A 13,560-nucleotide genomic window follows, 5' to 3' on the forward strand; every position below is an offset into this window, starting at 1 on the left:
CACAGCTGCATGTGTCACGGCTGTGTCACAGTTATGGACACATGCATGGAGAGCCTGTGTGTTGGGCTCTCCATGAATGTGCTGCGACTGTGATACAGCTGCCACTTTGATCAGCCAGCACGATCCATGTATCCCGGTTCCTGCTGTAGCTTATTCTGTAAGCGCTATAGCTTGCCAAAATAAGAATATCATCAAAAGTTCATTTATTTCAGTTCTTCAATACAAAATGTGAAACTCATAAATAGTCATTACAGAGTGATGTATTTCAAGTGTTTTTTTCTGTTAATATTGATGATTATGGCTTACAGCCAATGAAAACCCAAAAGTCATTATCTCAGTAAATTAGAATAATTAACAAAAAAACACATGCACAGGCTTCATAAGCATTTAAAAAGGTCCCTTAGTGTGTTTCAGTAGGCTCCATAATCATAGGAAAGACTGCTGACTTGACAGATGTCCAGAAGGCAGTCATTGACACACTCCACATGTAGAGTAAGCCACAAAAGCGCCACCACACACAGACATATCCAGGACATGGGCTACAAGTGTCGCAATCCTTGTGTCAAGCCACTCATAACCAATAGACAACGCCAGAAGCGTCTTACCTGGGCCAAGGAGAAAAAGAACTGGCCTGTTGCTCAGCGGTCCAAGGTGTTGTTGTCCGATTAAACTAAATTTTGCATTTAATTTGGAAATCAAGGTCCCAGAGTCCGGAGGAAGAGTGGTGATTTTGGGAGCCATGTCATCTGCTGGTGTAGGTCCAATGTGTTTTGTCAAGACCAAAGTCGGCGCAGCCGTCTACCAGGATATTTTAGAACACTTCATGCACCCTTCTGCCAACAAGCTTTTTGGAGATGGAAATTTCATTCTCCAGCAGGACTTGGCACCTGTCTATCCTGCCAAAAGTATCAATACTGTTATGACCTGGTGGTTAGGACAATAATGGACCTGGTGGTTAAGAGCACACGGAAAGACCTGATAGTTACAATAATACAGGGCCAGCTCTGGGACGTGGGAACTCTGCTGACCGCAATCCCTAATCCTATCACACACACTAGAAATAGCCGTGGATTGCTCCTAACGCTCCCTATGCAACTCGACACAGCCTAAGAACTAGCTAGCCCTAAAGATAGAAAAATAAAGCCTACCTTGCCTCAGAGAAATTCCCCAAAGGAAAAGGCAGCCCCCCACATATAATGACTGTGAGTTAAGATGAAAATCACAAACACAGAGATGAAATAGATTTAGCAAAGAGAGGCCCGACTTACTGAACAGACAGAGGATAGGAAAGGTGACTTTGCGGTCAGCACAAAAACTACAAAAAAACCATGCAGAGGGCGCAAAAGACCCTCCGCACCGACTCACGGTGCGGAGGCGCTCCCTCTGCGTTCCAGAGCTTCCAGCAAGCAAGACAAAAATCAAAATAGCAAGCTGGACAGAAAAATAGCAAACAAGAGAAAAACAGGCAGGAACTTAGCTTCTGCTGGAGAAGACAGGTCACAAGAACGATCCAGGAGCGAACAGACCAATACTGGAACATTGACAGGTGGCATGGAGCAATGATCTAAGTGGAGTTAAATAGAGCAGCCAGCTAACGAACTAACCTCGTCACCTGTGGAAGGAAACTCAGAAGCCGCAGCCCCACTCACAACCACCAGAGGAAGCCCATGGACAGAACCAGCCGAAGTACCATTCATGACCACAGGAGGGAGCTTGACAACAGAATTCACAACACAATACCTGGTTTAAAAACAACAGTATCACTGTGCGCAATTCGCCAGCAAACTTGCCTGACCTTTACCCCATACAGAATCTATGGGGGTATTGTCAAGAGGAAGATGAGACACCAGACCCAACAATGCGGATGAGCTGAAGTCTTCTATCAAAGCAACCTGGCTTCCATAACACCTCAGCAGTGCCACAGGCTGATCACCTCGATGCCACGCACATTGATTCAATTGTAATTGATGCAAAATGAGCCCCGACAAAGTACTGAGTGCATTTACTGAACATACATTTCAGTAGGTCAAAATTTCGGATTTTAAAATAATTTTTCAAGCTAGTATTAGCATTTAGTATAAAGTATTCTAATTTACCTAGATAGTGACTTTTGGGTTTTCATTGGCTGTAAGCCATCAACATTAACAGAAATAAACACTTGAAATAGATCACTCTATTGTAATGACTCTCTATAATATATGAGAAATAAATTACCGTATATACTCGAGTATAAGCCGAGATTTTCAGCCCAAATTTTTGGGCTGAAAGTGCCCCTCTCAACTTATACTCAAGTCACGGTCTGTGGCAAGGTCGGCGGGTGAGGGGGAGAGAGGATTGTCGCATACTCACCTAGTCCCGGCGGTCCTGACGCTCCCCCTGCCTGTCACACTGTCTTCGGGTGCCGCAGCTCTTCCTCTGTACAGCGGTCACGTGGGACCGCTCATTAATATGGACTCCACTCCCATAGGGGTGGAGCCGTATATTAATTCCTCTAATGAGCGGTGCAGAGGAAAAGCTGCGGCACCCGAAGACAGTGACAGGCAGGGGGAGCGCCGGGACTAGGTGAGTATTTTATATTCACCTGTCCACGTTCCACCCGCCGGGCGCCGCTCCGTCATCCCGTCCTCTTGCTCTGACTGTTCAGGTCAGAGGGCGCGATGACGCATATAGTGTGCTCCGCCCTCTGTCTGATCAGTCAGTGCGGAGAGACGCCGAGACGGGACGCTGAGGAGCTGCAAGCAAGAGAGGTGAGTGTGTGGTTTTTTTTTTTTTATTGCAGCAGCAGCATTATATATGGCACAGATTTATGTGGAGCATCTAGGGGGCCAAACTGAACGGTGCAGAGATATATGGCACAGCTTTATAAGGAGCATCTATGGGGCCATAATGAACGGTGCAGAGCATATATGGCACAGCTTTATAAGGAGCATCTATGGGGCCATAATGAACGGTGCAGAGCATATATGGCACAGCTTTATAAGGAGCATCTATGGGGCCATAATCAACGGTGCAGAGCATATATGGCACAGCTTTATAAGGAGCATCTATGGGGCCATAATGAACGGTGCAGAGCATATATGGCACAGCTTTATAAGGAGCATCTATGGGGCCATAATGAACGGTGCAGAGCATATATGGCACAGCTTTATAAGGAGCATCTATGGGGCCATAATGAACGGTGCAGAGCATTTATGGCACAGCTTTATAATGAGCATCTATGGGGCCATAATGAACGGTGCAGAGCATTTATGGCACAGCTTTATAAGGAGCATTTATGGGGCCATAATGAACGGTGCAGAGCATATATGGCACAGCTTTATAAGGAGCATCTATAGGGCCATAATGAACGGTGCAGAGCATATAGGGCACAGCTTTATAAGGAGCATCTATGGGGCCATAATGAACGGTGCAGAGCATATATGGCACAGCTTTATAAGGAGCATCTATAGGGCCATAATGAACGGTGCAGAGCATTTAAGGCACAGCTTTTTAAGGAGCATCTATAGGGCCATAATGAACGGTGCAGAGCATATAGGGCACAGCTTTATAAGGAGCATCTATGGGGCCATAATGAACGGTGCAGAACATTTATGGCACAGCTTTATAAGGAGCATCTATGGGGCCATAATGAACAGTGCAGAGCATTTATGGCACAGCTTTTTAAGGAGCATCTATAGGGCCATAATGAACGGTGCAGAGCATATAGGGCACAGCTTTATAAGGAGCATCTATGGGGCCATAATGAACGGTGCAGAGCATTTATGGCACAGCTTTATAAGGAGCATCTATGGGGCCATAATGAACGGTGCAGAGCATATATGGCACAGCTTTATAAGGAGCATCTATGGGGCCATAATGAACGGTGCAGAGCATTTATGGCACAGCTTTATAAGGAGCATCTATGGGGCCATAATGAACGGTGCAGAGCATATATGGCACAGCTTTATAAGGAGCATCTATGGGGCCATAATGAACGGTGCAGAGCATTTATGGCACAGCTTTATAAGGAGCATCTATTGGGCCATAATGAACGGTGCAGAGCATATATGGCACAGCTTTATAAGGAGCATCTATGGGGCCAAACTTAACGGTGCAGAGCATATATGGCACAGCTTTATAAGGAGCATCTATGGGGCCATAATGAACGGTGCAGAGCATATATGGCACAGTTTTATAATGAGCATCTATGGGGCCATAATGAACGGTGCAGAGCATATATGGCACAGCTTTATAATGAGCATCTACGGGGCCATAATGAACGGTGCAGAGCATATATGGCACAGCTTTATAAGGAGCATCTATGGGGCCATAATGAACGGTGCAGAGCATATATGGCACAGCTTTATAAGGAGCATCTATGGGGCCATAATGAACGGTGCAGAGCATTTATGGCACAGCTTTATAATGAGCATCTACGGGGCCATAATGAACGGTGCAGAGCATTTATGGCACAGCTTTTTAAGGAGCATCTATGGGGCCATAATGAACGGTGCAGAGCATATATGGCACAGCTTTATAAGGAGCATCTATGGGGCCAAACTGAACGGTGCAGAACATATATGGCACAGCTTTATAAGGAGCATCTATGGGGCCATAATGAACGGTGCAGAGCATATATGGCACAGCTTTATAATGAGCATCTATGGGGCCATAATGAACGGTGCAGAGCATATATGGCACAGCTTTATAATGAGCATCTACGGGGCCATAATGAACGGTGCAGAGCATTTATGGCACAGCTTTTTAAGGAGCATCTATGGGGCCATAATGAACGGTGCAGAGCATATATGGCACAGCTTTATAAGGAGCATCTATGGGGCCAAACTGAACGGTGCAGAGCATATATGGCACAGCTTTATAAGGAGCATCTATGGGGCCATAATGAACGGTGCAGAGCATATATGGCACAGCTTTATAATGAGCATCTACGGGGCCATAATGAACGGTGCAGAGCATATATGGCACAGCTTTATAATGAGCATCTACGGGGCCATAATGAACGGTGCAGAGCATATATGGCACAGCTTTATAAGGAGCATCTATGGGGCCAAACTGAACGGTGCAGAGCATATATGGCACAGCTTTATAAGGAGCATCTATGGGGCCAAACTGAACGGTGCAGAGCATATATGGCACAGCTTTATAATGAGCATCTATGGGGCCATAATGAACGGTGCAGAGCATATATGGCACAGCTTTATAATGAGCATCTACGGGGCCATAATGAACGGTGCAGAGCATTTATGGCACAGCTTTATAAGGAGCATCTATGGGGCCATAATGAACGGTGCAGAGCATATATGGCACAGCTTTATAAGGAGCATCTATGGGGCCATAATGAACGGTGCAGAGCATATATGGCACAGCTTTATAAGGAGCATCTATGGGGCCATAATGAACGGTGCAGAGCATATATGGCACAGCTTTATAAGGAGCATCTATGGGGCCATAATGAACGGTGCAGAGCATATATGGCACAGCTTTATAAGGAGCATCTATGGGGCCATAATGAACGGTGTAGAGCAATATATATGGCACAGCTTTATGAGGAGCATCTATGGGGCCAAACTGAACGGTGCAGAGCATATATGGCACAGCTTTATAAGGAGCATCTATGGGGCCATAATGAACGGTGCAGAGCATATATGGCACAGCTTTATAAGGAGCATCTATGGGGCCATAATGAACGGTGCAGAACATATATGGCACAGCTTTATAAGGAGCATCTATAGGGCCATAATGAACGGTGCAGAGCATATATGGCACAGCTTTATAAGGAGCATCTATAGGGCCATAATGAACGGTGCAGAGCATATATGGCACAGCTTTATAAGGAGCATCTATGGGGCCATAATGAACGGTGCAGAGCATATATGGCACAGCTTTATAAGGAGCATCTATGGGGCCATAATGAACGGTGCAGAGCAATATATATGGCACAGCTTTATGAGGAGCATCTATGGGGCCAAACTGAACGGTGCAGAGCATATATGGCACAGCTTTATAAGGAGCATCTATGGGGCCATAATGAACGGTGCAGAGCATTTATGGCACAGCTTTATAAGGAGCATCTATGGGGCCATAATGAACGGTGCAGAGCATATATGGCACAGCTTTATAAGGAGCATCTATGGGGCCATAATGAACGGTGTAGAGCATTTATGGCACAGCTTCATAAGGAGCATCTATGGGGCCATAATGAACGGTGCAGAGCAATATATATGGCACAGCTTTATGAGGAGCATCTATGGGGCCAAACTGAACGGTGCAGAGCATATATGGCACAGCTTTATAAGGAGCATCTATGGGGCCATAATGAACGGTGCAGAGCATTTATGGCACAGCTTTATAAGGAGCATCTATGGGGCCATAATGAACGGTGCAGAGCATATATGGCACAGCTTTATAAGGAGCATCTATGGGGCCATAATGAACGGTGCAGAGCATATATGGCACAGCTTTATAAGGAGCATCTATGGAGCCATAATGAACGGTGCAGAGCAATATATATGGCACAGCTTTATGAGGAGCATCTATGGGGCCAAACTGAACGGTGCAGAGCATATATGGCACAGCTTTATAAGGAGCATCTATGGGGCCATAATGAATGGTGCAGAGCATATATGGCACAGCTTTATAAGGAGCATCTATGGGGCCATAATGAACGGTGCAGAGCATATATGGCACAGCTTTATAAGGAGCATCTATGGGGCCATAATGAACGGTGCAGAGCATATATGGCACAGCTTTATAAGGAGCATCTATGGGGCCATAATGAACGGTGCAGAGCATATATGGCACAGCTTTATAAGGAGCATCTATGGGGCCATAATGAACGGTGCAGAGCATATATGGCACAGCTTTATAAGGAGCATCTATGGGGCCATAATGAACGGTGCAGAGCATTTATGGCACAGCTTTATAAGGAGCATCCATAGGGCCACAATGAACGGTGCAGAGCATATATGGCACAGCTTTATAAGGAGCACCTATGGGGCCATAATGAACGGTGCAGAGCATTTATGGCACAGCTTTATAAGGAGCACCTATGGGGCCATAATGAACGGTGCAGAGCATATATGGCACAGCTTTATAAGGAGCATCTATGGGGCCATAATGAACGGTGCAGAGCATATATGGCACAGCTTTATAAGGAGCATCTATGGGGCCATAATGAACGGTGCAGAGCAATATATATGGCACAGCTTTATGAGGAGCATCTATGGGGCCAAACTGAACGGTGCAGAGCATATATGGCACAGCTTTATAAGGAGCATCTATGGGGCCATAATGAACGGTGCAGAGCATATATGGCACAGCTTTATAAGGAGCATCTATGGGGCCATAATGAACGGTGCAGAGCATATATGGCACAGCTTTATAAGGAGCATCTATGGGGCCATAATGAACGGTGCAGAGCATATATGGCACAGCTTTATAAGGAGCATCTATGGGGCCATAATGAACGGTGCAGAGCATATATGGCACAGCTTTATAAGGAGCATCTATGGGGCCATAATGAACGGTGCAGAGCATATATGGCACAGCTTTATAAGGAGCATCTATGGGGCCATAATGAACGGTGCAGAGCATTTATGGCACAGCTTTATAAGGAGCATCCATAGGGCCATAATGAACGGTGCAGAGCATATATGGCACAGCTTTATAAGGAGCACCTATGGGGCCATAATGAACGGTGCAGAGCATTTATGGCACAGCTTTATAAGGAGCACCTATGGGGCCATAATGAACGGTGCAGAGCAATATATATGGCACAGCTTTATGAGGAGCATCTATGGGGCCAAACTGAACGGTGCAGAGCATATATGGCACAGCTTTATAAGGAGCATCTATGGGGCCATAATGAACGGTGCAGAGCATATATGGCACAGCTTTATAAGGAGCATCTATGGGGCCATAATGAACGGTGCAGAGCATATATGGCACAGCTTTATAAGGAGCATCTATGGGGCCATAATGAACGGTGCAGAGCATATATGGCACAGCTTTATAAGGAGCATCTATGGGGCCATAATGAACGGTGCAGAGCATATATGGCACAGCTTTATAAGGAGCATCTATGGGGCCATAATGAACGGTGCAGAGCATATATGGCACAGGTTTATAAGGAGCATCTATGGGGCCATAATGAACGGTGCAGAGCATATATGGCACAGCTTTATAAGGAGCATCTATGGGGCCATAATGAACGGTGCAGAGCATATATGGCACAGCTTTATAAGGAGCATCTATGGGGCAATAATGAACGGTGCAGAGCATATATGGCACAGCTTTATAAGGAGCATCTATGGGGCCATAATGAACGGTGCAGAGCATATATGGCACAGCTTTATAAGGAGCATCTATGGGGCCATAATGAACGGTGCAGAGCATATATGGCACAGCTTTATAAGGAGCATCTATGGGGCCATAATGAACGGTGCAGAGCATATATGGCACAGGTTTATAAGGAGCATCTATGGGGCCATAATGAACGGTGCAGAGCATATATGGCACAGCTTTATAAGGAGCATCTATGGGGCCATAATGAACGGTGCAGAGCATATATGGCACAGCTTTATAAGGAGCTTCTATGGGGCCATAATGAACGGTGCAGAGCATTTATGGCACAGCTTTATAAGGAGCATCTATGGGGCCATAATGAACGGTGCAGAGCTTATATGGCACAGCTTTATAAGGAGCATCTATGGGGCCATAATGAACGGTGCAGAGCATATATGGCACAGCTTTATAAGGAGCATCTATGGGGCAATAATGAACGGTGCAGAGCATATATGGCACAGCTTTATAAGGAGCATCTATGGGGCCATAATGAACGGTGCAGTGCATATATGGCACAGCTTTATAAGGAGCATCTATGGGGCCATAATGAACGGTGCAGAGCATATATGTGGCACAGCTTTATAAGGAGCATCTATGGGGCCAAACTGAACGGTGCAGAGCATATATGGCACAGCTTTATAAGGAGCATCTATGGGGCCAAACTGAACGTTGCAGAACATATATGGCACAGCTTTATAAGGAGCATCTATGGGGCCATAATGAACGGTGCAGAGCATATATGGCACAGCTTTATAAGGAGCATCTATGGGGCCATAATGAACGGTGCAGAGCATATATGGCACAGCTTTATAAGGAGCATCTATGGGGCCATAATGAACGGTGCAGAGCATATATGGCACAGCTTTATAAGGAGCATCTATGGGGCCATAATGAACGGTGCAGAGCTTATATGGCACAGCTTTATAAGGAGCATCTATGGGGCCATAATGAACGGTGCAGAGCATATATGGCACAGCTTTATACGGAGCATCTATGGGGCCATAATGAGCGGTGCAGAGCATATATGGCACAGCTTTATAATGAGCATCTATGGGGCCATAATGAACGGTGCAGAGCATATATGTGGCACAGCTTTATAAGGAGCATCTATGGGGCCAAACTGAACGGTGCAGAGCATATATGGCACAGCTTTATAAGGAGCATCTATGGGGCCATAATGAACGGTGCAGAGCATATATGGCACAGCTTTATAAGGAGCATCTATGGGGCCATAATGAACGGTGCAGAGCATATATGGCACAGCTTTATAAGGAGCATCTATGGGGCCATAATGAACGGTGCAGAGCATATATGGCACAGCTTTATAAGGAGCATCTATGGGGCCATAATGAACGGTGCAGAGCATATATGGCACAGCTTTATAAGGAGCATCTATGGGGCCATAATGAACGGTGCAGAGCATATATGGCACAGCTTTATAAGGAGCATCTATGGGGCCATAATGAACGGTGCAGAGCATATATGGCACAGCTTTATAAGGAGCATCTATGGGGCCATAATGAACGGTGCAGAGCATATATGGCACAGCTTTATAAGGAGCATCTATGGGGCCATAATGAACGGTGCAGAGCATATATGGCACAGCTTTATAAGGAGCATCTATGGGGCCATAATGAACGGTGCAGAGCATATATGGCACAGGTTTATAAGGAGCATCTATGGGGCCATAATGAACGGTGCAGAGCATATATGGCACAGCTTTATAAGGAGCATCTATGGGGCCATAATGAACGGTGCAGAGCATATATGGCACAGCTTTATAAGGAGCATCTATGGGGCCATAATGAATGGTGCAGAGCATATATGGCACAGCTTTATAAGGAGCATCTATGGGGCCATAATGAACGGTGCAGAGCATATATGGCACAGCTTTATAAGGAGCATCTATGGGGCCATAATGAACGGTGCAGAGCATTTATGGCACAGCTTTATAAGGAGCATCTATGGGGCCATAATGAACGGTGCAGAGCATATATGGCACAGCTTTATAAGGAGCATCTATGGGGCCATAATGAACGGTGCAGAGCATTTATGGCACAGCTTTATAAGGAGCATCTATGGGGCCATAATGAACGGTGCAGAGCATATATGGCACAGCTTTATAAGGAGCATCTATGGGGCCATAATGAACGGTGCAGAGCATATATGGCACAGCTTTATAAGGAGCATCTATGGGGCCATAATGAACGGTGCAGAGCATATATGGCACAGCTTTATAAGGAGCATCTATGGGGCAATAATGAACGGTGCAGAGCATATATGGCACAGCTTTATAAGGAGCATCTATTGGGCCATAATGAACGGTGCAGTGCATATATGGCACAGCTTTATAAGGAGCATCTATGGGGCCATAATGAACGGTGCAGAGCATATATGGCACAGCTTTATAAGGAGCATCTATGGGGCCATAATGAACGGTGCAGAGCATATATGGCACAGCTTTATAAGGAGCATCTATGGGGCCATAATGAACGGTGTAGAGCATATATGGCACAGCTTTATAAGGAGCATCTATGGGGCCATAATGAACGGTGCAGAGCATATATGGCACAGCTTTATAAGGAGCATCTATGGGGCCATAATGAACGGTGCAGAGCAATATATATGGCACAGCTTTATGAGGAGCATCTATGGGGCCAAACTGAACGGTGCAGAGCATATATGGCACAGCTTTATAAGGAGCATCTATGGGGCCATAATGAACGGTGCAGAGCATATATGGCACAGCTTTATAAGGAGCATCTATGGGGCCATAATGAACGGTGCAGAGCAATATATATGGCACAGCTTTATGAGGAGCATCTATGGGGCCAAACTGAACGGTGCAGAGCATATATGGCACAGCTTTATAAGGAGCATCTATGGGGCCATAATGAACGGTGCAGAGCATATATGGCACAGCTTTATAAGGAGCATCTATGGGGCCATAATGAACGGTGCAGAGCATTTATGGCACAGCTTTTTAAGGAGCATCTATGGGGCCATAATGAACGGTGCAGAGCATATATGGCACAGCTTTATAAGGAGCATCTATAGGGCCATAATGAACGGTGCAGAGCATATATGGCACAGCTTTATAAGGAGCATCTATGGGGCCATAATGAACGGTGCAGAGCATATATGGCACAGCTTTATAAGGAGCATCTATGGGGCCATAATGAACGGTGCAGAGCAATATATATGGCACAGCTTTATAAGGAGCATCTGTGGGGCCATAATGAACGGTGCAGAGCATATATGGCACAGCTTTATAAGGAGCATCTATGGGGCCATAATGAACGGTGCAGAGCATATATGGCACAGCTTTATAAGGAGCATCTATGGGGCCATAATGAACGGTGCAGAGCATTTATGGCACAGCTTTTTAAGGAGCATCTATAGGGCCATAATGAACGGTGCAGAGCATATAGGGCACAGCTTTATAAGGAGCATCTATGGGGCCATAATGAACGGTGCAGAGCATTTATGGCACAGCTTTATAAGGAGCATCTATGGGGCCATAATGAACGGTGCAGAGCACTATATGGCACAGCTTTATAAGGAGCATCTATGGGGCCATAATGAACGGTGCAGAGCATATATGGCACAGCTTTATAAGGAGCATCTATGGGGCCATAATGAACGGTGCAGAGCAATATATATGGCACAGCTTTATGAGGAGCATCTATGGGGCCAAACTGAACGGTGCAGAGCATATATGGCACAGCTTTATAAGGAGCATCTATGGGGCCATAATGAACGGTGCAGAGCATATATGGCACAGCTTTATAAGGAGCATCTATGGGGCCATAATGAACGGTGCAGAGCATTTATGGCACAGCTTTTTAAGGAGCATCTATGGGGCCATAATGAACGGTGCAGAGCATATATGGCACAGCTTTATAAGGAGCATCTATAGGGCCATAATGAACGGTGCAGAGCATATATGGCACAGCTTTATAAGGAGCATCTATGGGGCCATAATGAACGGTGCAGAGCATATATGGCACAGCTTTATAAGGAGCATCTATGGGGCCATAATGAACGGTGCAGAGCAATATATATGGCACAGCTTTATAAGGAGCATCTGTGGGGCCATAATGAACGGTGCAGAGCATATATGGCACAGCTTTATAAGGAGCATCTATGGGGCCATAATGAACGGTGCAGAGCATATATGGCACAGCTTTATAAGGAGCATCTATGGGGCCATAATGAACGGTGCAGAGCATTTATGGCACAGCTTTTTAAGGAGCATCTATAGGGCCATAATGAACGGTGCAGAGCATATAGGGCACAGCTTTATAAGGAGCATCTATGGGGCCATAATGAACGGTGCAGAGCATTTATGGCACAGCTTTATAAGGAGCATCTATGGGGCCATAATGAACGGTGCAGAGCATATATGGCACAGCTTTATAAGGAGCATCTATGGGGCCATAATGAACGGTGCAGAGCATATATGGCACAGCTTTATAAGGAGCATCTATGGGGCCATAATGAACGGTGCAGAGCATATATGGCACAGCTTTATAAGGAGCATCTATGGGGCCATAATGAACGGTGCAGAGCATTTATGGCACAGCTTTTTAAGGAGCATCTATAGGGCCATAATGAACGGTGCAGAGCATATAGGGCACAGCTTTATAAGGAGCATCTATGGGGCCATAATGAACGGTGCAGAGCATATATGGCACAGCTTTATAAGGAGCATCTATGGGGCCATAATGAACGGTGCAGAGCATATATGGCACAGCTTTATAAGGAGCATCTATGGGGCCATAATGAACGGTGCAGAGCATATATGGCACAGCTTTATAAGGAGCATCTATAGGGCCATAATGAACGGTGCAGAGCATATATGGCACAGCTTTATAAGGAGCATCTATGGGGCCATAATGAACGGTGCAGAGCATATATGGCACAGCTTTATAAGGAGCATCTATGGGGCCATAATGAACGGTGCAGAGCATATATGGCACAGCTTTATAAGGAGCATCTATGGGGCCATAATGAACGGTGCAGAGCATTTATGGCACAGCTTTATAAGGAGCATCTATGGGGCCATAATGAATGGTGCAGAGCATATATGGCACAGCTTTATAAGGAGCATCTATGGGGCCATAATGAACGGTGCAGAGCATTATATATGGCACAGCTTTATAAGGAGCATCTATAGGGCCATAATGAACGGTGCAGAGCATATATTGCACAGCT

At 45.6% G+C, this 13,560-nt stretch overlaps 1 protein-coding gene across 5 annotated transcripts in view; it reads left to right on the plus strand.

The window, feature by feature from the left end:
• TNRC18 (trinucleotide repeat containing 18) overlaps positions 1 to 13,560 on the plus strand; it is a 672,655-nt gene that overhangs the window by 449,261 nt on the left and 209,834 nt on the right. The gene's annotated exons all lie outside the window — the stretch shown is intronic.

This window comes from Ranitomeya imitator, chromosome 7 (genome assembly GCF_032444005.1).
Source record: "Ranitomeya imitator isolate aRanImi1 chromosome 7, aRanImi1.pri, whole genome shotgun sequence".
NCBI classification, from domain to species: domain Eukaryota; kingdom Metazoa; phylum Chordata; class Amphibia; order Anura; family Dendrobatidae; genus Ranitomeya; species Ranitomeya imitator.